This window comes from Zophobas morio, unplaced genomic scaffold (genome assembly GCF_036711695.1).
Source record: "Zophobas morio isolate AGI-343-1 ecotype UQ-CSIRO unplaced genomic scaffold, CSIRO_AGI_Zmor_V1 ptg000002l, whole genome shotgun sequence".
Classification (NCBI taxonomy): Eukaryota; Metazoa; Arthropoda; class Insecta; order Coleoptera; family Tenebrionidae; genus Zophobas; species Zophobas morio.
This window is the reverse complement of record NW_026972107.1, coordinates 25,112,640-25,137,963: the sequence shown is the minus strand read 5'-3', so window position 1 is coordinate 25,137,963 and position 25,324 is coordinate 25,112,640. Positions and strand designations below refer to the sequence as shown.

Sequence of the window (25,324 nt, the reverse complement as noted above, 5' to 3'; positions counted from 1 at the left end):
TTGCTCTAGGGAAAGTTGTACTTTGGACTTAATCTAAGGTATAACGAGTTAAACGCAAGTTCAAATAGGGAGATACATATTTCTCACCGTCATCTATCAATGGAATCTCGATACACAATAAGAAAAGCATCTATTCATTTTATTTCTATTACGTGGATTGTGTTATTATGGGTCCGCCTCTTTACGGCCCACTCAGAACGGTCATTAAAAAATTAATAACAACGTAAATCAAAGAAAGACAAATTAAAATTAATGGGAAACCGGGAGAGCAAGAAATATGTTGTTTGTTAAAGATTTATTATCGCTTTTTTGTGATAGTAGCAAAACGCAAGCGAATAACAAGGAAGAAAACATCTCTTTCGATTCGAGAAAGAGCGTTTGGATATATGTATTTTGAAAGTAATTTGTTTAAGCAAGTTTTTTTAAAAGAACTTGGGAGATTTGCCAAGCAAGTGTTAAAACTGCCCATAAAATCGGCACACTCACTGTTTCAAAGATTAACGATTTGCTGTATCCTGAAAGAACAAAAATTTATAGACCAGGCAATAATGTCGTTAAAGTTTCGACATCAAAGATACTTTTTGACCACGAAGATGCAACCGGTTGTTAAACTAATCCGGACAAATTTGTGAATCTAGAAATTTCCATCGTACCTGCTTTCATGTTTCCTGAAAAACGAAACCTGATGATTAGTCACTTAATCACTAAAACAGATCCGTAAACAGGAATTCAATTGGTAGTGATTTTTAATCTTTTGGAATTGTGAGATCATCGACACAACGAGGAGAATCATTGATTTAATCGAAATATATGTGTACAGAAGAGGAATTAATATTGGAATGTGAGGAAGATCGCCAACCATGACACTAATGCAACTGGAAAAAAGTGCGAGACGAAACGATGTTACATGGCTCAATTTAGCCTGATTTTTTAATAGTCTGAATTGCATTTGATTGATTGTTAGTTCATTGTCAAATGTTTTTTTTTGTACATTTCAAATTAAATTAGCCGACCACAATGCATAGCTGCGCGGGTCAGTTCAACCAGTCATTCTCTTCACTTCATGATGGTTCCATTGCCCGATTTTTGCGTTAATACATTGTTTATTGAGGGATTTCACAGGCATTACAAGCGTGCCACTTTAGTTTATTGGCTGTAAACATTTTTTATTTACTTGTTCTTTTTGTAAATCCATAAAAAGTAAACTAACAGTTAAGTGTTTCAAGTTTCAAGTGGGCTCTGATGCCTGGAGAGTTTCTTCCTCCGACCCGGAAAGGAATCGCACAGGACCACCATGTCTAAGATCATAATTATATGTTAGCAGAGACAGTCGAGTTTCTTTTGTGGCAAAATCTGACTTCATCGATATTTTCATTAATTTCCCCCATGTCAGACCGTTTTCACCGTTCTAGCACCGAACCTATAATCGGTTCGCTAATTAGAGACTTGCGGCAATTGAAATTCAAATTTTATGCACATGTTCAACACACATATAAGGTCTAAATGTTGTTAATGTGAGCGGCAAGCCTTCAAAGAAAATGGGCGTGATCTACATGTAAATATATACGCAGTTTAAAAAGCGATATGTTATCTATAGAATTGTGGCTAAAGTCATCATCCATAACCCACTTCTTGATCAGACCAGCAGTTCACCAAAGATTGATTGTGCAAAAAACGAATAGAAATATTCAAATGGAGGTGCGCTGGTTTAATTTCATTAGCATGAAATCATTGTCGAGCCTGTTTTCTCACTCATTGAGCAGGAAACGTCCTGGCAGACCGCCTGACGCTGTAACCACACATATCCTTTAATACAAATATCTTGAATGAGAGTTATATATGACGTAATCGTTTTGTGGAAATCTTACATGTACCAAGAAGAATTACTCATGTTAGCGACGTTACTACAATGGAGCATGCTTTATTTTTAGCGGACACTCGTCCTGAAAACATCTATACGTTGTGAGTCAATCGACTTTGACCGGTTCAGTTTTTCAAATTTTTTCAAACGATGGCAATCCTGGAGCTCCCACGCGATCCTAAACCTCTTCGGTGGGCAAAGACCCGCATCTCGGCGCTATTACAACTGTCACTTTTATGATGATAGAACGTTTTGTTTTCGAAATGAACCGAAATTGTTTTATGGAAATTTTGGGGGACCATTAATTTATTAAAGTAATTATAGGGTGAAACAGGGTGATCGGCACGACATGCACCAATTTGGGCGCACCAAAAGCTGTGAAACTTCACCCTTTAGAAAGAGGAAAAGTAAGATGGTTGACTTTTTGAAAGCTAAGTGGATTAAAAAAAAAGATCAAAATTCTGCTTATCTCATTGCTACATTAGTAGAATATTTGTATGAACGTGTACCAAAAGTGGAAACAATTTCCAAAGGACCTACAATTTAGGTTTATGAAAATGTTTTTTCGTTTTTGTGTAATTCCGTCGTATAGTTAACCCACTCTACAGTGCAAATAAATACAAGGAAAATACTGAAATGTATGTCACCAAGATTTGGAGATCAGGATCAAGCCCGGTTGTTCCTACAAAATCGACCAGCATTTTCAGTCAATAAAATATCCGTGCTACAGCTATTGAAAAACAATACAAAATTGTCGATAGTGGCGTAACAAAAAATATGGGTGCCGTCCCGCAAATTTAAGTGTTGCCTTTTATATATTTAATAGTAATAAAAACAATAATGTTCATGGTAACAATTACTTGCGCAAAACAATATACAGAACATCTTGCTCCATTGTAGCTTAATCAATAAAATTAGTCATCTACTCTGTTTTGAGAAGACAAGATGCATATTTTTTATCTGCCGCCACTTATCTGGTCAATCAGCATTTGTACGTGCTTAAAAGTTGAAAAGTTAAGCATGTACTGATAATATATTTTTGGCCGTTGGTTATCTAGCTTACATAATACATATATATTTAATATCGTCCGCATCTGAGCGGACTACACGCAGGAGCCGCGGGATTGTTAAATAACGTCGTAAATACGTCACTGTTTGTATACCATTAAATTTTAACTCTCATTTTTTTTTACTTTGTACGAAAAAATGACAAGTTCAACTTGTTTTTATTTTGTAATATTCTAGTAAAATTTGGTTTCTGAAACATCCCCATATTTTGCTGGTGTCTGTTGTTTCTTGGATGGTTGAAGCTTTAAGGCATACTTGACGTATACGGTATAGTTTATAACCAACTGACTTTTTTAAACGACTATTTTAACATCCTTTGTATGCTTGAATACATTAGCGATAATTTTTACAGATGGCATCTGAGAAAAAAAAAATCATTTTGTTTTATCTCCTTAGCGTTGTCATAGTTAAATTTTTCAAACTTGCTAGGATAAGACTGACTTTGGAAAATTACATACCCTCTAAGAAAATAGAGAGCGGGTGGGCGGGGCTAATACTTGCTCGTATAAGACTGATTTTGGCAAATAACATACACTCTAAATAAAGAAAGGGTGGGTGGGCGGGGCTAGTAGTTGCTAGAATAAATAAATAATGAATCCATAAAAACGATTATTATAATGATACCAACGATTGTTTTTAACTGTTCGTTAACTGAGGTTTGTGAAATCCACCCTAATTGTATCAAATTACCTTTATATTCAACTAAGTATATGTATACTAGAATAAAAGTAAGGTAAAATTATTAGTTTTTACGGCTAAAAAAAAGTTTTGAAAACTTTTTTTTATCCTCGCCTCATCGACTGTGAAAAGGGATTTTTTCTGAAACCATTGTTGGCATGTTTTTCCATTTAGAAGTTGAACTGTCGTAAATCACAATAGCCAGCTTTAATGTTTTTTTACTGAATTTATATTTGTGCCAATATCATCGAGAATAACAAGTAAAACATTATTAGAGCGCGTATGTGAATCACATCTGTATAGAAGTGACATTAATGTCAAAAATCCATTACAAAAGAAAAACCTTCATTTGCATTTTTTTAAGAGAAAATTTGTTGGCAGTCGCCATGTAAAAATGCCGAAAACAGTTTTTTACGCTGCAGCTATGGCAGTTCTTAAAACTTTTAACATTAAAGCAAATTGCAAGCAAAACGTGTAAAGGTTATATAAAAAGAAACAGCGAGTTTGAATTATTCGTTTTAATGCTACAGGCAAATTAATTAGTTAACAAACAAGTTAAACTAATTATTTATACATTAAAGGTTGAAAGTGCAGATTTCTAGACGCAACATGAACGGAAATTGAAGTTCTTAGCGTCAGTGACGTGCTAGGGCTGTTGCTAAGCTGGCTCCTAGTGACTATCTTGTTTTTTACTTCTTGGGCGTAAGCTAACCATCGGACTACTTTCCACTTTCATGTTTTCTCGACGTTTCATGACTTCTAGAGTACGAAAAAAGTGGTCTCCCGTTTCCGTCTCTCTGTCTGTCTGTCTGTCTGTATGTCTGTATCCATACTTATTAGACACGTAATCTTCGAACTACCGGACCAATTGTTGCCAAATTTTGTACGTGTATTAGGAATATCAAGTAAAATTTGACTAATCATTCCCACCATCAATAGGATGATGTCATCTCCAAAATTTATAATAGTATGTGAATCCGTGTCAAATTTTAACCCTAGGCATCCAGATTTTTGGAAAAAATTTCAGAATTGTATAACAATATTTTGCAATTTAATTTTGAAACTGTTAAAGCGAATGGTCTGAAATCTTGCAGACATTTTAAGGTTAACTTAGTCATGATAAATCGTTTAGTAAATTTTATTAAATTATTATAATATTATAACTATACTTGTCAATGCGCTTTTTAGAATTATGCACTTTTACAGGCTGACTTGAAAAATTAATGAAAGAGTCGATTTATTTTATTGATTAAATCAGGAACTGCTCAACCGAATGATTGAATACTTGCAGACGTTTTAAACTTATTGTAACCAGGGTAAATTTTTAATCAAAATATTTCTGTTTATGTAGTACTCTCTTATAAGGGCTGTCCAGTACATTGATCCTATGATATTTCAGTTTATAATACTCCTAGTTCAGGTAACCAACTGAAATACGAATTATGTATATAAAATTGTTAAATAACAAGTGGAAAGTGTGTTGTGATTTTGGAAATTATGGAAATTTTTGAAAAAATTGCAATTGCAATTTCGCCAGCTAGATTGGCTATTTATTTCCTGAATATAACGAAGGATTTATATAAATCTTGTTAGCACATATGAGCAATGAGAAGACTTGATTACTTTCTGTTTTTGGAACGAACTGGACACTGATGAGTGATGAGTACATTTTTCTGTAACACTTGATTGTACAATCAAAACATTCTAAAAACTGCCGACTTAGTATGTATTGTATTATATGATTGGACAATTACATTCAAAATTTAAAAGACATATTCGTGTTAAAAAAATACCTAAAAAATAAATCTAGAAAAAGTTACTAATATTTATACGGATTTCCTCCAAGAATAGGTGGAATTTGATCCATTTGAACATAATTCACACAGTCGAACAATTGTAGAAAAATTTCTTGTTACTAGGATTCTGAAAATGTATTCTGAAAGGTTATTTTGTGCTGAAGAACTATCTAATAAGATATGCCTGCAACGTCAAAAAAAATTATTTGGAGATTGTTCATAAATTCATGCTTCCCCCTTTACACGTAAAACTGGGAATTATAAAAAATTTTGTTAAATCATTTGCATTTCAACATCTGAAAATAATGCTTCTTAAGCTTTCTGCTAAAATAAAAGAAGGTAAAAACTAAAACATTGCAGTGAATTTTAGTTTTTATGCTATGTACTTATTATGTTTTCTATATTGAACATTGTTGAAGGATCAAACATTCTATGCCTATTTGAATGATACGGAAACATTTACTTGGGAATCAATTAACTTATCAGTGAATTTTTAGGAAAAAAATTAATTTTCTGCACTCTCATTTCAATTTCTTGAGGGAGTGGAAGAAAGATTTAAAGGAAAGTACCAAGTATATATGCTTTCCGAATACATGTGGGCTTAGATAAAGAGTTAGATCCTTCTACACATTCTAGGCAGGCTAAATATTGAAGACGTAATTAAATATCTATTGAAACAAATCTGTAGAACACTAACTAACAAGATGATAGACAATTACAACAGCTAGCAGCTAGCTCCTCCGTAATGACAACAATAAAAAAATAAATTTCACTACGTTTAGTGAAATTATTATAGCACCTAGTGTATTTAAATAAAATTATTAAGAACGCAAAGTAGAAAAATAACATTATTGCGATTTTTTTTCACGAACCCTAGCATTGTTAAAAAAATTCAGAAAAATTAAAATAATGTAGCAACGTCACATCGGAATTTCAAAAATAAACTGTGGTAATAAAGCTCAAGAAGAGGCTAATATGAAAAAATATATACAGGATGGTCTATTTAAAAAAACTAAGTTCTCTGTGTATACAATCGAAAAAAAAAATCTTGATTAACTTCATTCCAACTACCTTGGGATTTTTTGTTCTACAAAATCAACTAAGTATTTTTGACGTAACGTTGGTTTCATGCTCCCATTGCATGTGCGTTTTTTTAGTGGCTGAAGAAGGGGCGAGTACCTGAAACCGGTATCGCCAAGAACAAACAATCTCAAAAAGAATAATTGGTAGATTGCTGAACCCTAACCTCAAAATATACATCTATATTTAAATTTTAATTTTTGTGGAAATTTTCATGCAGATTGAATTTAATATTTAAGTATAATAACACCAAAAGTAGGGTTAAAACTAAGTCGGATATAAATGCCAACACTAAATAATTACAGAAAAAAATTTATAATCCAGTTATTTGTTCAAGTGTTGAACTTAAATTGTGTTTCTTGGGCATTTTTCTGTGTAAAATTAGAATTTACTTCATTTTTTCAAATTGTTCACCGGAAGGCAATAAAAATTTGACTTTTTTTTTGACGACGTGGGCATATTATCTATGTATTTTGAGAGCTGTTCAGCACAAAATTACCTTTCCATCTATGTTTGGAAAATATATGTAACAAAAACACTGTTCTACTGTATTATAAATGAGACAAGTATACCTATGTATGTTCTATGTCTGAGTAAGAACGTAAATAACGAAAATAGTTTTACCACTATAGGTGTATCAGTCTATGGTTAGAAAAACTAGTCGTGCCCTGTACTAGTAGCCGAGTATGCAGTTCTACATACTTGGCCCATATTGTACCTTCGACGCAACAGCAGCAGCATTTATCAGTTCGATTCTATCTCGTACGATAGATAGCTAGCACATGGCAGACAAATCCGTTTCGTGAAGTTTGCCCATAAATAACGTCTGAAGATAGGACATGTGTGCGCTTAAGCGACCATGTTGTCTAACCTGTTATTAAATGGTTCCGTTCGCTATGTAAATGTTAATGTTGTTTGTCCGCCGTTATTTAACAATGATATTGGTTAATTTATAGATGTGTAATTATCAGCGATTGTAATTCAAAAAACGCGTCCTTGGTTTTTTCGCACGTTTTGTCTGAAAATAATGTACCCATTATTTCGTTAAAACAATGGACAAGACGAAATTGTTTGTATACAGGAAAACGTTGAAGGCTTCAAGGCTCCCATCCTGAAATTATACATACAGAAGGAAATGGACCATGTGTTATGTCGGCCATAAAAATGTTAATATTACATACAGCTTTTTTATTGCTGTTCTGCATATGTTATATTTAACGAACGGGTTATGTAACTCTCATTAGAAAAGTTCACAAAGTCCGAAATTACAAGATCGAAATGCCGACTTTGATCTGAACCGGATCCATTGTCGTGCAATAAGGGGGGTTTTTTGGGTTAATTAAGAACCCACCATTTTTTACGATCTGTTTTCGGCGTTACCGTTTTATAGGCGATATTAGCGTTATCTGCCATCTCTATACTTTCTAGAACTGCACCTCATTTTGCACAGCCAACATTCAGGGGGAAATGAGGCGGCACATCGCGTGTCGAGCTTCCCTAAAATTGATTGAATCTAAAGTCTGAAATATTTCGTCGTAAAGAACTTTCTAGCAGTCTATGTGGCAAGAACGTCAGATCTTGTAGACACTCTTCGCGGAATTATAGTGTGTTGTGCTTTATTAATGGATGAACACCCACCAGTGTGATTCCTTCTGAGAAAGACTCTGAGTTAATGAGCTTAGTCGCGGAACAGGTGTTTAAAATTTGTATTGAATTAAATGGGACCAAGGTTATTCATTAACGTGAAAACGCGTTGATAAGCGAGTATTTTGACTGGAGATATTCATCACCTTTTTTTCAGGAAATTTATAACTAGTTTTTTGCAAAATGAGCGTTGCGAAGTAGTTTTAATTTAAAAAGCTTAGTTTTTATTGTATATCTTTTCGCATGTTAATTAAATATGCTGTGTTAACAATAAAAAATGCGTAATCTTTCTTTTCGGAAAAGTGAATGGTGAATAAGTGAGTAATGTTTCATGTTAATAAATTCTTGTAGGTGGTAATGAGTTTTAACTCCTCGCTTTTATTATTTATTTTACATTGTATTATACACAGAAAAAAGATATGGGTTTACACGTAGTTTATTGTTAGTTGTTTTTGATGACTCTTAGTAAATGCGTAACAAAATGGGTAATGTTAATAAAGAAAAAAACCGAGGTATCATAAAATAAACAAAAAAAGTTGTAATATTGACCTTTCAAATGGATAAAACTACCATAAACGCACATTCCACCAACTGATAAGTATGACTTCGAAAATTGCGCTTTTTGGTTTGTAAACTGAAAAAAATTATACAAAAGACAAAAATAGAAAATTAATTGTTGAACAGATTGTCTAAAACAACTTAAAAACTGGTTCCATGTTTCTAATCTTGTTAGAGAAGATTTTGAAAAAATAGGTTAGAGAAATGTTTGTCGTACTGTATTTTCTATAACTAAGTTGCATTCGTTGGTATTTGTATCTTCTTCCACAAATAATACAAGACTGATCAATATTTCATTCAGTCGGAAGTTCCGTTTGCCAAGAAAAAGCCTGGTCCATACCGCTGAACATGAGTGAAAAATAAATGAAATTATCCATTTTTATTGCGAAACAGTAACTATAGATTTAAATTACATACACTTCGTTTACCAACAATCTATTTTTAAAAATATGAAAAATCTTGAAAAAAGATTGTTTTTGAAGTAATTAACGTTATTGTGCTGTTGTACAGCGATAATAATACTACGATGCTTTTATCATTGGCGATAAAACACTAGTACACTATTCTACATCGTTAAAATTGCGTGGTGGCATTTTATTATCGCGTAAAAAGCACTTGAGAATGTAAATTAACCCTTTGGTCTTTTGTTTCTAAGTTATATCTCATGCATTATTCTCCATAAATAATAATCGACACATTTTAGTAGACCAATATTCTTGAAATTTTATTCGTACGCGATGGTCCATAGTTCTTGCCGATGAAAGCCTTCACCTTAAAGCTCACGGACACACCAAATCTGTTGTGAACTGGTAAAAAGTTTTATTCCCAATCAGATACCTAAGACAGGACTATGTGAGTATATACAAATATAAAACTTAAGGCAATGTAAATACTCGGAGAATAATTTGTAAATCCAAATCCAAACATTATGGTAAATAAGAAAAACTAGTAATACACTTGATACTGAATGGTAGTTACGAATTTAAGCGGTTTTTCGTTTTTAGATGACCTAGTTTTCGTTTTATGACGCATCGTAATATAACCACACGAATTTACCCTAACAAATTATATTCTTATCTTCTCCCTACTAGACTTTCTAGTTAATTTTTTAAAGACGTGCTTTTTGATTTGATTGTTTGGTCAAACGTGGTTGTGTATATCACCTTCTTGGTGAATACGTGATGACATTATCAGCAACATCAATCGCTATCAACAGTAACTAGCGCAATATAGAATAAAGATCCGAGCTCACCATATGACAATGATTAAATTAGCTTCCATAGATTATGATTGATCGAACCAGTATATATTAAAAAAATATTTTTTCCCTATTGTTTTTGAACGCTAACGTCTTCTATTCGCGGTTTTATTCCATGACACTGTTTTCATTTCCTATACGTATAGTTTACCTAGTTCTGATTCGGTTTTATGATGTGTGTAAAAGTTAACTTCCTTAACAATAGATTACTACTGCCGGTGATGGGACAGTCATAAATACGGATTTAACCATACCTTTACCATTAAACTGTGTACTGGCATGGTTAAATCCTTATTTATGACTGTCCCATTACGAGCAGTATTAATCTATTGTTAAGGAAGTTATCTTTTACACAGTGGGGTACTATCACAAAACCGAATTAGAACTGGGGAAACTATAATAAAGTATGTCAATTATAAGTCTAAAATTACACACATGAACCTACCACGTTTTGAAATTTTACTGATTGAATACTGATTCGAGCAGTTTCGCTTCCTTTACATTTGATTCTGTATTGTTGTTGGTTTGATAATTTTCATGTTTGGGTGACACATTTTATGTTTCGCAATGTTTGTATTTCTTATAGTGTCTGCCTACATTATTTTGGTGTGGTTATAATAATATAATTGTTTTAATTATGCAAAACATGTCTGGATATTTTGCGAACTCCTTAAATTCCTCGTTTTACTGTATGGCCCACATCCAACCACGACAGCAGTGGGCTTCTTCCAGAAAGTTGCACAACTATAAAAGGCCCGGAATAGCTTTAAATTGTTGGGCCGAGTCGCATAAACAAGCTTGTTTGACCAGTTTAAAATTTGTTTTTGTGTGGTGGTGTTATTCGTGTTTAAAATATGATAATTTAGGTGGGAAAATGTGCCCCAATAAAACAACACAAAAAATAAAAAACGCCAATATTTACAGACAAAACTGCGCACGCTATGAAGCGAAAATATGAAATGTTTATAGTTTACAATTAACGTATCTTTTGTTGATAGTTAAATATGTATTAAATTAAAATAAATATTTACATGCGACATCCGCGGCATGGAGCACTACGAGTACAAGGAGCGGAATATTTGTGGTTGGTTGCAAAATATTTTTTCTTGCTAATTTAAATAGTGCCGGGAATTCGCATTCAATTAAAGTTCATAAGCGTTGGAAAGCTGTTGGAATGTTGGAAAGGAGGTTCTAAGGGGCAGCTTCCCTGGAGGTAAAACGCGATAAAATCGGGATAAAGGAGATATATTTTTCCGACCTATTTAGCATATTTGCCTCATCACAATTATATGTACAGCCGTTCCAAAATCCTATCTATACGATACATTCACATTTAATTTATGGTTTAGATAAGAGAGACATAAATGCTCGCAGTTATCAAGATCAGAGTTGCAAAAAATTAAGCACGCTCTGTCTAAGGACAGCTTAAATAGTTCTTAAAGAGTCACTCAACTGCGATCAAAATTACATAATGGCCGTATCAGACCGAAGATGGGTCGTATTTTGACGGCACATAAACCAATTCAGCTTAATAACTGTTAATTATTTTTGCAGCACTTGAATGAAAAGGCTGTTTGTTAGTCGGAGCACAAAAAGGAACGACCTTGTCGGACGTAGTTAGAAGTCCATTAAAGTTGCATTATTTTTTATTTTAGTGCAAAAATTCTTTTGTTATCTAACCCAAGGCTTTTCCAAATGCTAGGCATTAATTAATCGGAATTTATTCATTTGGCGCAACCTTTAAACCGCTACCTGTCCATCACTCCTTTTTGCCGAACCCGCCATGTCAGTAGTAGGTAAAAGGCATAAATTAGCGCTCCCTAGCAGAACTCGTTTGTTCCGGTCAGGTTGGCGCACTTTTGGCAAAACTCGCTAATAAAACAATTGATGCATCGCTTGTCAAATTTCGAGCTGCTGTCATTAATCACTGTCGACGCCACCGTCGATCATACTTTATTGGCAAACGATCAGGACAGCTGCGAGTGCAGTGGCGTCCGTCGATAAAACGGGATGCACCGAAATTTCGCGCACAGTTTTCACGACTTGTGACATAAATTATACGGAACAATTTCCTGTTGCGCAACGTAGGCCCACCCTGTAGCATTAACAAAGTTAATGACGGCTATTCATAGTCCAAGACTACAAGATAAAGGCTCGCCCGTTTCAAATGGATGTCATGCTAGGATACTAACTAATCACCGTCATTTATTTTAGGCAAAGATGTGCGAAATAAACATGCCACTGACATTCCGCGCAACCACTCCTGTCATTGTCTGATTTTATCATATCACCCTGTATCATCGCGTTTTGATGTATTCGACGACGTGCGGACCCCTCCCGCGCGCCTTTATTACCATGTCATGGAGCGTATTTTTGAACATTTCTAAAATAAAACACATTTCAAGGTCATGTCTTGCCAATAAATTTCGTTGCAACTACAAAAACAAATGAAAATGTCAGTGTAAACACTTTCGGGACGGTTACGTATTAATCTTATTATTTAATAACTCGGAGCGGTGGAGGATGGATGGAGTTGCCATTAGTGTAATTTTACGGGTTTTGACTACTTGAAGATCTAGACCATTAATTTAATTCATGGGGGAACATTAATTAGCCTCCTATTCCGCCAATTACGGACAATGAATAAACCCCTTAGTTTACCAACAAATTTAATTATTTATTACTTTGTGGGTTAAGGCGGCAGTTGCCAGCATGTTTTACGGACCACAAGTCGAATTGAAATATTGAGTACTTCATGAACTTCATGGTTCTGCAGGTCATGAACAAAGCAACTCATTAATAATTTTATTATGTTTCCTGGTTCATAAATATTTAATTGTCCCGTGTTTACATTATTACTGATGCCTTAAATTTAAAGTAATAGAAGACCTTAAACATAATAATTACATATGTCACCGATATTTACATTGGATTCATTCACACTAGGTTACGATTTGCAGTTTATTTTTCATATGTCCAACTCTAAATTGTGTAGTTTATTATTTTACTCTTAAACAGTTAACCTAAAATTACATTTCTCAACCTAAATTTCTCCCATCTAACAATGTACACATTTACGCTTGGGATATCAGCGTGTAAGTTATTTCTAATAAATACAGGACACATAATATTGTGTTGCTGCACGTGATAAAATTATTTTATTTTTAAATTCATCAGACAGTTTAATAAGAAAAAGCCGCAAGTAATCCTCTGATCCTTCAAAGACGTAGTTCTGATATAAACTCTTATCAGATGTTATAGGTATAATTATTGCAGTTTAAACGAGTTTTTCTTAGGCACCAAAAGATTAAAACAATATACAACAATTCCAAATTTTATACCTACGTTAAGCGTGGGCTCGCTCACGAGGCACCACAATCGCGTTGGGAGCAAACTTCAGCTTAACATATTTACAATGGTTTTGGATTTTTAATTCCTAAATTAGTTGTATACATATAAAAAAGTTGTTATAGATTTTTGTCTATTCCAGTATACCGTCACTTGAGCCTAATTTATTTTTTTAATGTGAAGTAGATCGACAACTTATACCTAATAAAAGAAGTCAAATCATAATAAAAAACATTGAAAAAACAAAACTGTGTCCCATTAAATTTAGACAGTCAAAAGCATCTAAAAATTAATTAAAATTTGAATTTAACTTTGATGGAAAAGTATATATGTATTTGAACTCTGTAGTTGATGTTTAAAAAATTCATCGTTTGTTATTTTCTCAAAGCTTACTTTGCAATATTTAAAAAAAAGTGACAACATTTTATTTAAAATTCAATCCGTAAATGTTATATAGTGCACTATGTAGATGTGTTTGAAAATTATATCTTAAAAATGATTAATATTTATGTTGTTTCGTTATACACCTCGCATATATATCTATATATCCAGTTTTAGAACTGGAAACCTTTACTTCTCGCAGTCATTTACGCATTCATAACTTCTAGTTTGATTTAGGTGCCCAAGAATTTCGTATTTTGAACCCATTGTTAATTGTATTTTGAAGAAAATAAAAAGATGTTATCAAACATGTAATTACATATGATTTTTCTACGTTACATAGAAACTCGGCTTCCAATATTTTAATCAAATATTTGGTTCTGAAAATCGATTTAATGCATTATCCGCATTAGGGAAACGTCATAGGCATTTCAAAAACGAATTGTGTGTTTATACGTGTATTCCATTCAAATAAACTTGACCTCCAACCATGTTTTCTTTATTCTTTGCCTATCATGTGCAGAATTATTTATGTACAGAATAAGTGTTTCTCTTTATTTATTTTACTTATTCTGTACATAATGTTCGATAATTAATCAATGATATTCTAATGAAGTTTAGGTTAACGTTATTTTTTTTCTAAATAAGGGTAACTTCTATTATTTTTAGTGTAGTATATGCTATATGTATAAATTATTCACTGTTTCTGTTTATGCAATTGTTTTGTTTGCTGTTACTTTCACGATTAGTAATATGTACTTTCAAGGTATTTAAAATCCGTGGTAAAGATGAAATGAAATCCTTTTTTCAAAAAGGTTGTAACATATTGAACTTGATGTTCGAAATACGTAATTTCGTAAAAGCATTTTATTTGCCTCTAATTGTGGAACTTAGTATTTCGATTTCTAAAATGAAATGTAATGTAGATATACAAAATGATGACGGCTGTATCTACGTAAAAATTGTTTGACTGTTTTAGTCTTTTAATATGTGTAATATTTTTGAAAAAAGAAGCAAACAAGTTCGTATATAATTTTTTTCAGAAATAAGTTTGTTTCGTTGATATTGTAAATATTTACAGTACAAATTAATTAATTTTTCTTATTTCAAAACCATTAAACATATTGACAAACTGTTGTTAATTAAACAACAGTTAGCTTTTTCCATCACTGGCGCTGTTTAGTTTCTGTTTTGGCCTTAAAAAGTGCTCATGTCTATATTGAACATAGAAGCATTTCTAATTCAGATGCTGGATTTGAAATAAAACACATTTCGAAAGTCTGCTGAAATAAAAATTTTCTATGATTAGATCTGACAGGAATACTAATTTTCTAACGTTTACTCATGAAGTACGATACATACATTTACCTTGCGCCACTTACAACACGATCACATGAAAATCAGCTAAAAGGATGGATAACCATATTTTGTTAAAATTTACCAAAAACTTTAATTTTAAAAATTCTACAAGACTAGTACCACTGTTATCTTTCGCTGAATATTATCACTGCGAAAGTTAACAACTAAAATGTACTGATGACGGACGAGTATTAATAATAGAAATCTTGTATATACCCATTTGTTTTATTATTTTTTATAACATCTTTTGTGTCTGAAAAGCGTCAGGATCCCACATAAGAACCTCCTTCCGAGTTTGGATTGACCTGCCTTTGACCTTCTACATTGAGCGCAGACAATCTTTATGCCAAACTTATTTATAATTGTAAACAAAAAATTGAACAATGCAAGGAAAGAACATTCAAGTTATTTAATGTTTAAGCTGTGCTATTTTTAAAACCATATTTGAGTTGCTGTTTCTACATGTTGTGTACTGTGCAGGATTTTCATATCTTGGTTGACAAACAAAATGAACGCATAAAATTGTTTTAAACGTTAAAACATTACATTGAAAATTGAAAGCTTATTATAAATTATAATTAACGAAATTGTGAACTTTCATTTGATGAGCTTTCTTAGTTCTTATAAATTCGGTTGAAATCAACACTGTGTTACGATGTTAAATGGTAGTGTTATAAATCTAAGAAGAAACATAAAAATTGGCTTCTATCAAATTGAGTCATTTCGTATTGATATCGATTTGGAAGTAAAAATTGGATGCACTAGTATTTTTGTCTTGTTAAACTTTTTTCGTAATATATACTACTCAGATGAAAACACATAGCATGTAACATTTAGTTAATAATTAAATTTAAAATTTGTGGATGTGAAAATAAAATTTATAACAAACCTATGGCAGACGAATGGCATACGGTAAACAAATGTGATTCTTTTATATTGTAAAAATTTCGCGTTTTTAAAGTGAGTTCACTGTTTTACATTATTATTTTTAACACCCACCACTGACCCGGAAATGACCGGCATTCAGGCAAGACTTCTATCATTACGGGTATGAAGACCAAGTAATGATATGCATTATTGTTAATATTATTTCGGCCTAAATATTATTGAAAAAGTCTCGAAAAACCAGATGTTCTGATTTGAAAACTGTGACACAGTTTCAGTAGATTTCGCTTCGTATAACGCAGCATGAATAAAATTTCCTTATTCGTCCAGTTTTTGACAAATACTGATGTTAGTAGTATTTTTGATTAATGTTTTTGTATGTGTAAATAATAGTCCTTCATTTTTGAAGCTGGTCAATTTATGTAAAATGTGAACAAATAAAAATACTACTAGATAGTCCGATTACATGCTTGATAAAATAATAAAATTAATCTTCGTGGCATCGTAGCATAACAAAGATTCCCTTTATGTTTTCGTACTACATATTTTTATTTGACAATTATTATCTCGATTGCTGCAATATCTATCCATGTTTAAAAACAAAATTTCTCTACTAATTAAGCGGAGATAAGTTAACCAATAAATTAAATTTGTTATTGCAATTAGCGCATTTTTCCCAATTCGTTTCGTAAATCATTAGCGCAAACGCAAAAAAAAGTTCTAGCGTTTCTAGCACACTCCTGACATTTAGCGAATGCAACAGTTTGCAGGAAAAACGTCGGTCGAAGCCCTCATTAATTTCGCAATGTGGGTGTTTCGTCCATCCTGTAACATATTTAACGAAAGTTGCGACATCTTCATCTAATTTTTGCTTACCTGAAAGAGGAAGGACCATGATAAACAATTTTTTGGCGCGACGCTTGACCGATGGCTTCCTGTGTTTATAAGGTGGTACCAAACTAAATTAGCGGCAATATATTGTCTACCTAACTGGAGTTTAATAGTTGCCTCTTGGCTAGAGATCTTGCTGTTCTTGTTAAAAGCGGGAAGTGAAGATGTGATTTAATTTCTAAAAGCTAAATACAGACACATGTGACTAACTTTTTCGATGGGTTGAACAAGGCATTATCCGTCATGCCGTTGTGTAACTGAACCTCCTCGCAAGTGTTAATCTGCTTTTCTTTGATCTCGTAGATTTTCGCGTCCAAAACAAGTGATTTAATGCCAAAGCGACGGATATATTCGACAACTTAAGAGAAAAAGCGCAGCAGATGTTTGCGTCAAGGACAACGAAAATCTTAATAACAGACATGCAGCAGTACACATTTGTTCGCGCTCTGTGTCCCAACACTATATAATTAGACATCCATCGCATGCAACTTTTTTCACTTTCTGTCCAATTTCTTGATAAATTGCTCATAATTATGTAAATGTACGTGATTTATGAGAGACGAAAAACGCGACGTGCATCGACAATTCAAGTGAAATTGTTTGGTTTTGGCACACGAAGGCGTGGAGCACGTCGAAAGTGCCTTTATTTTCAAATTAAGACGTGTTATTTGTGCCGAGCCCCGGGATATGATTGTGATTTTTTTCGTGTGTGTAATTTCATTATGCTCGTTTTTGCACATGCTTTCACTCGACGATTATTAAAAAAATTCTAATAAAATTGCTGACGATTAAAATCTCAAAACGAAAGTTGTGGTTGCATTAAAATATTCAGTATGTTGGGATTGCTTCATAAATCACACGATAATTTTCGGGTAGGTTTGCCAGATTGGTATCTGAAAATGTAAACCCGTAATATTATTTTACATGACCACCGAGACTTAAAACTTTTTTTTATAATTTTATTCCTTTTTGGCATCTCCTCGTGGATGCGTAATAATCAATCCTTCTACAACGAGTTAATAACATGTAATTATTTGCATCTGAATTTGAAATTAATTGATCAATAAATCAATTAGTATAAATCAATTATAACAGGTACAACATGTAAGTGTCTACATACTTAGCAGTGACCTCGAAGTTTTTTCCAGTGTATGTTACGTGAGATCTCTTATAACAGAGTAAGTTTACATGTTAGGTCACTTGTATTCTAAATATTTTTGTCCGTGTTTTAATGCTAAAGCTGCTGTAAAACGAGAAGTTGACTAACAGGTTGAGTGTAAATTACTCTTTCGATTGCAACAAGAAGTAATCTTAGTGATATCGATAACATCAGAGTATAATAAGTGCCACTATTGTTTTAATCCTTCAATTTAAATTTTTGGAATAGGGTATTGTACGTTTTAATATACACCATCACCTGATTTATGGTCATTCAGTGTGTTTTAAATGTTTTATGTTTTAAAATATCCAGACACTGTCATAGACTCTGTTTTTACTTCCAGTGCATATTCTTAATTTGTGTTAGGTAGGTCAGGTTCTTACTAACTTGTTTATTTTAATTGGTATGTATTCATTTTTTAAAACTTCATCCTGGGGCGTATTATTAATAAATATTTATTTACATATTACTGTTTGAGATGACATCATCAAATTTTTGGTAGCGATAACAACATTTATTGTGCCTTAGAAAAACTCACAAACTAAACATAACATTGCTGGTTCCCACAATTTCAGCGAATCGTAGTAATATGTCGGCCTACGCTATATTTTTTTGAGACATACTATGTAAGCACTTGGAAAAAAATTAGAGCATATTTCTAAAATTGGAAGAAAACATAAAATTAAACATTTGTTAGTCAAAGTAATGGCAAGAAATAAAACGAACATCACGTCACTGTTCACTACCATTTTTTCTTTTAAGTTTAACCAGATGTTCAATATTCTTGTGTTTGTTGATATGCTGGTATTTGTTTTATTGTTTTTATTATTTTACTTAATATTATTATACATAGAACACAAACACATTGACATATACCAAACTATCTAAGAATTTTTGTTTATAATTAGATTTGATTTTGAACTTGAAAACATTTCAGAATTTTATTTTTCATGTACTTTTATGTTGATGTAGCATTTTTTTTCTAATTTTTCGTAAATTTGCGATGCGTATTTTAGTTTGCAGTGGAAACACGTGGAAGGATTTTCAGCTGTTTGGGCTAAAAAACAAGTATAAACTTCCACCATTATTGTTATAGCTATTAACATACCTAGGATGTAATAAATGTCATAACAGCCACAAATGTCAGTTCAAAATCCGAGCGATAGGTTTTATCGGTTTCTGTCCATTGAGCCAAAAATTGAAAACAGTTAAATCAGACAATTTACTTTGAAAAAGTTTGAGCTGATCGCGTTTGCATGAGATGTTTCCCTGTTATGGTTACATTTTGTTATTTATTCAAAAAAGTTTTGTAAACAAAATTAGAAAAATGATGGATTTAGGCGACGTATTTAAATAAATTTAGTTACATTTATTGGTTTTCACATTCATTGCTTTTCAATTCCTTGACAATTGACATACAGGATGCAGTTATGGCTTTCCTACCAGCCAACTTTTATAAATGTAAACAGGCATTCAATAGACAGAGACCGATAAAATTAATAAAAAAATATTGTTTACAGCATTTGCAATGTTCTTTATGTAAAAAAAACTAGGATATTAGTTGCAGAGAACTTGCCGATGTGATAACTAATTTGATAAATTTTTGAGGTTCACTTTAAAAATGAGTAAAAAACATTTATTAAAAAAATCACACATCGCCATGCTTTACAGAGGTTTTTCTAGCAAGTTATAAAGAATTATAGTGTCTCATATTATCTATTCACGATATTTTCGAAGTAAAGTAGGCATTGCTAATTTTCCTTTTGTTGGACAAACTAACTCGATGGTAAAGTTTTTTTGTCTGTCACTAACTAGTTTGACATAATTATTGCGACATTTACTTCAAGTTGGTTTGCCCGTTTTCTATTTTCTACTTCATTTTTTAAAGGCATTTTTAAATTAAGTAAAATAAAAATTTAATTTTGTCAACAATATGTATGTTTTTGACCTTACATTTAAAACAACAACCTAACAGAAAAAATTGGAGAGAATTTTTATTATTCTGTACCGACTATACAAAACTCACTTGACATACACCTTGTAAACCTTTTATGACTTATGCGGCTTAAACCAAACCACCCATAAGTCAAACTATTGTAAGCTGTATGAACCGCAACCGCAACGATTATTACTGTCCATTGTTGCCATAATGGAGCTGTAAAGTTTTACTAGGTATAGGTATGTGAACTGAGTTAAGTTACACAATAGCTAGTTTGACTTATAAGGGTGTTTTTAAGTCATGAAAGTTTTACAAGGTGTATGTCAAGTGAGTTTTGTATACTATCAAACTTACTAGATTTTTCAGTCAATCTTATTTCGTAAAGTTCGTGAATGGATACCTAATGTGTTCAAAATTTTAACAATGTAGCCAATTGTAAATATCTGTAACATTTTTCTTACCTAGGCGAAGAGGTGCATTCCGAATTTTAATGTTAAGTAAAAACAAGCTTCATGCACACGCAATGTTTCATTGATAGTTACTTGTGACTGTTGGAGCTGACAAGCAACAACATCATTGCATTTGTTGATGTTGTTTACTTTATCTGGTGGAGACAGATTGCAATAGAAGATAATGTATTAAAATACATAACTTTTTATAATCTTTCGTTTACACATAGTGTGTGCAATACACCACTGACTTCGTGCAGGAATGTCAATGCCTCTAATAAAGTGATCACCTCAATAAATTGTTGGAAAAACTACACAAAACGAGTTTTGCAGCTGCATGTGACATATTGCAATTTATTATTCTCCCAATTACATTTGAAGCTTGGCAGAAATAATTTGTTAATTAGAACATATCTACGAAGAAATTGCAGTAATGTCGGCCCAGTAAAAGCATGTAAAATTATAATGCCATCATTCAAGCAACAAATTCAATTTAATTTGAAAGCTGGCACAGTTAAAATTAAATTTTAAAGTTTCCTTGCAATAATGTGTGTTATTTATTATAAGCGAATGCAAGTTAATTCCATGTTCTTACAGCTCGCATGATGGTAATTACAGGGTAGTGACCTGCACAATATTTGGATTCTCTTAGGCTAGGTTTAATGGCAAATCAAATTCGCTGTTAGATCCGTTATAAGGATGTTGCAAATTAGTGTTAATCTTGCAGACAAGGATTTGTTAAGTAAATTTATGGGTAACCGGTGCATAAGAATGTACTCATTAGGGTGTTCACCTTATTGCAATGTACGCAGCTAAAGTGCGTACTTATTTTCGAAAGTTTACGACGATATTATGTTTCATTAGATGCTAGAACGAAATAGAAAATGACATAACTCCACACTTTCGTTTAAAAATATTTGAGATTTTTCCCGGTTCTAATGGACCATAACTAAGAGGAGGTCGCCGTTTGTTTGATGGATGTTTCATGCATTCCGTTTTGCCGGATCAGAATTTTTACGCCTGTGGTTCGGATTAAAGCAAGAAATATGGCCGAGCTGAAAATGTCGACCAGTGGGCATTAGAATGCGATTTTCAATAAATTTCAAATTTGTTGGACGTTCTAAAAATAGAGCTGACACGGTCTACATCACACGAGATAAGATTGGTTTGTTTACGTATTTATTTATTTGAGCATTCATTCAATTATTTAATTATAATTATAAAATTATCAATTGATCTTACTTCATTCAATTCTATGTTATCTGGACCGAGATGTAAGATATGAATGGCCGTGAATAAAGAATATTATTTCTTGAAAGCACTTAAATATTTTGTGAATAACCTTCACTGTCGGTTGACGAAAAATAAAAATTAATTGGGCGATAAGATCGTGGCACGATTTGTGGGGCAGCGTAAAATTTGTGTTTGCTGTTTTGATTTTGCCCAAAATTTTTATTTTTGCGCCCACTTATTCATTAAAATAACCTCCAATCCTTATTAACACTATTGAATCACGAGAAAACTAAACATTGTGCAACAGATTTAAACCATCTTATTATCATATTACACGATATTGGTACAAAAAAAAACTGGTAAAATATTTGAACAGGTAATAATTTTGATTAACCTAGTTTCATCTGCCGATCATTGTTTTGAATGAGCTTCCAAGCCCATCGCTATTATGTTATTAGAGATGATAGCTCCATACATTTCTTTTATGTCCTTTAATTTCCATAATTTTGATCGGCGTAGGTTTATTGTATTTACCTAACTTCCTCTACCTCCCGCTTTTGACAGGTAGTAATCAATTTACAAGACCTTAGCAGTTAATTTTGTCGTTCGAAAAATGCAAATGCATATGAACCCACTGTTTAGCTATAAATTGCTCAATCAAATTCCACAAGAATCACAGAGGGGTTTCAAAATAAATATAAACAAACATTGTGGGCATGCACTGAATTAATTATATCCCGGATTTTTGTACCGATTTGGGATTGCTTCAATCAATCCTTTCAAATACTAAATTCTGACATTTATTGACCATAGACGTCGAATAGCGCAATATATTTTTTTCGTGACAGCTTAAGTAATTCTCATGCGGCGGATTGTAATTATTCAAACATTTTTTTCATTTTCGACACCTGTTAATTTCGGGACTTTGAAAACAAATTACTTAGACAATGAGAGCGAACATTTCACGTGTCAAAATAAATTTGTGAGGAGGTCATAGACAGTTTATTTATTCGCTGGCTCATTATCATGTTCGATTAATTTAAACATCTCGAATGTTCGACAGTGAGTAATTAAACGTAATCGTTCAAGTAATGTTGGCATTTTTGGGTAATTTAGGCGGTGTTCCCCTACTAAACTGTAGCTTTCTACAATACGTGGGAGTGCCGAAAAGTCTCTTTTTATCTTATGAGACTAGTCGTAGCTCTGTCCTTCTTGATAAATAACAATAAATAAAGACGCCCACAAGGTTTATGCAAATTTTACTTCTCAGCGGGATGTCTTCTTGAGTTAATGATATTAGTAAATTTCGTGCATTTTTCACTTATCGAATCACTTTGTGTCGTTCTCCCCTGTTTCAACAGCCCATTAACACAATTAATGGTCGACTAATTTGTTTTGATCCTTCGAACCGGATTTAGGAGAATTTTGAGGTTTTGGTATGAATTCCTGCACTCTTAATGGGTCATAACAATTGTAATTATGTGGAGACTTGTTAGAAAAACCTTGACCGCAAAAAGCTCGAGTAATTACAACTCTGTGATATAGCCGTCTTTGAGCAAAAACAGGTGATAAATCAAAGGATAACCCTCATCTTCACAATTGTTGCTATTTACGACGCTCCTCAAGGTCCAACAATGAGGCCTTTCATTTTATCCAAATTCTCTATTATACATGCAAAGTCGAATTAGAGGTCTTCGGTCTTATATGATCTTCTCGTTCCGGCAAACGTTGCCGAAAAGAAACATCTTAAACTTGATCAAACCTTGTAAACTAAAATCTTTTATTTATGCTTTTGATGGGATTAGTATTCTGATCGCAATTATTATTCAGTTTAACCGTTCCACGAGCGCTAGAGCAAATAAATGGCAACATTACTCTAAAGACCAAGGGGGCCCGCTCTGGGCTCTTTGCAAGCTTTTCCTCAGGTAGGTTGTGCATTTTATGGTACAACTTTATTAAGACATATGTTTGACGAAATGATTCACACTATCAACAGCGTTAATTGTGTAGTGTGTACTATGGATTAAGTCCATGCTAGTAAATCTAACGCTGTAAACTTGTCTGGAGTGTTTTCCGATTTGCCGTAGAAAAACACGGATATCTCAAGGTTATCTTTGTAAATTACATTAGGAAAAAAACCTAATCTTGCGAATTTATCAAAGGAATAAAAATCACTTCGCGTGGCGAGGAAACCTGCAAGGAAATGCCAAATTTAAAATTATCGCTGTCGGAATTAAAATGGCAATGCAAATGTAAGCGAAGTCTTGTATATTTATGATTAAAAAGTCTTTTAATCTTATCATAGTTTAAACTCAGCTTAAGCTGAAAGATAGTGTTTCAAAATGTCGGAACATTTTTAATTTAACCGAATTACCAAGAAAAGCTTACGGCTCAAAGTCCTGTATAAAGTGAATCAACATGTTTCAGTATTAATTAAGCTTTGCTGTTGATGTGCAAACACGTTTTGATTTATAGAGTGGTCTATCACTATGAATATTTTTTTAAACACATAAGTATATAATTAGTAATAGTTTTCTATTTTACAACACTATTTTTGTAGTAATAATAACAACTGTGGTGTTCTGTTTTTAAGTACGACTCAGTTTTCTTTATTAATTAATGTTAGAATTTAATGTTAGATCAACTTTATTTTACTAGATCTTACAAGTGCCTTTCAAATATCTTTACCCATTTGCATACCAAATTATTAACAGCAACCGTTGTAGTAAGTATTCTTCTTATGATTTTGTAAATCACGAAAATGTTTTCAAAATTTGGAGTAAATATTTTTGTAATTATACTTAAATAATTCTTTTTTTTTATTATATTGTAAGCTTAAACTTCCATAATGTTAATATCTAGTTATACTTCTATAATATTTCTTGGTATGATGCATGTCCGATGTGGTGTTATAATATTATGTTAGATTCTTAATGATTAATTTAAAACCAATTTACTAGAGTATAATTCTCTCGTGGTTATCTATAAGCTCAAATTGTATTTACCTGATTAAAAGTGTCAACGATAAATAATAATTTGTCACTACGATTGCAATATAAAAGTGAACAAAAATTTGTGATTCTTAAAGTGTTAACAATAAATATGTCATTAGGATTATTATAAAAAAATAAAAAAAAAGATGATTCTATTGCAAAGCGTTAGTTTTTTATATTAATTTCAAATTTTAAATCATGGCCATTTTGGCTAGTGTTAAAAATAAATTGTTTATTACCCTGTGGCTTATAGAGTCAAATGTGACAGAAATATTAACATACAATTTTTGATATAACGTTTATCCCCACAACATCGAAAACACAAAAAATATTGTCCACGCGTTTCGCCAACCACTTTGCATTATCTAGACAAAGCTAAACTGAGTTTAACTCACAAATACTTTGTGTCGTCCATGTTGTGAGGATAAATACAATATAGTGCACCGAGTGATTAAAAGATTAAAAGATATACAAGTTTTAAAGCAACAGATGATTTATTTTAAACTGAACTTCATTCCTGACGACAGTTTGTGTAAAGCACAGAAAACATTTCTTTCATATAACCGCCTTTTTAATTCATCATCATTCGACGTTTTTTACAGGAAAGTATTTTTTTAAATTTTGTTATGTATGATAATTTTTGCGCAAATTTCATACCCTCAACACACAAACGTTGTATGTGAACTTGTGAAGGCTGTCCACTTTAAGCTCGAGTTTACTTAAGACGATTTTTTGTACTTTTTA

At 32.5% G+C, this 25,324-nt stretch overlaps 1 protein-coding gene across 3 annotated transcripts in view; it reads left to right on the top strand.

Moving 5' to 3' along the window:
• Positions 1 to 25,324, top strand: part of LOC135131432 (activating transcription factor 3) — a 60,204-nt gene that overhangs the window by 10,100 nt on the left and 24,780 nt on the right. The window contains exon 1 of one of the 3 annotated variants that reach the window (XM_064059212.1): positions 17,965 to 17,985. The exons of the other annotated variants lie outside the window; for them this stretch is intronic. The gene's annotated coding sequence lies outside the window, so the exon portion shown is untranslated. Of the gene's footprint in view, positions 1 to 17,964; positions 17,986 to 25,324 lie in introns of those variants that run through there. 3 annotated transcript variants of the gene reach the window in all.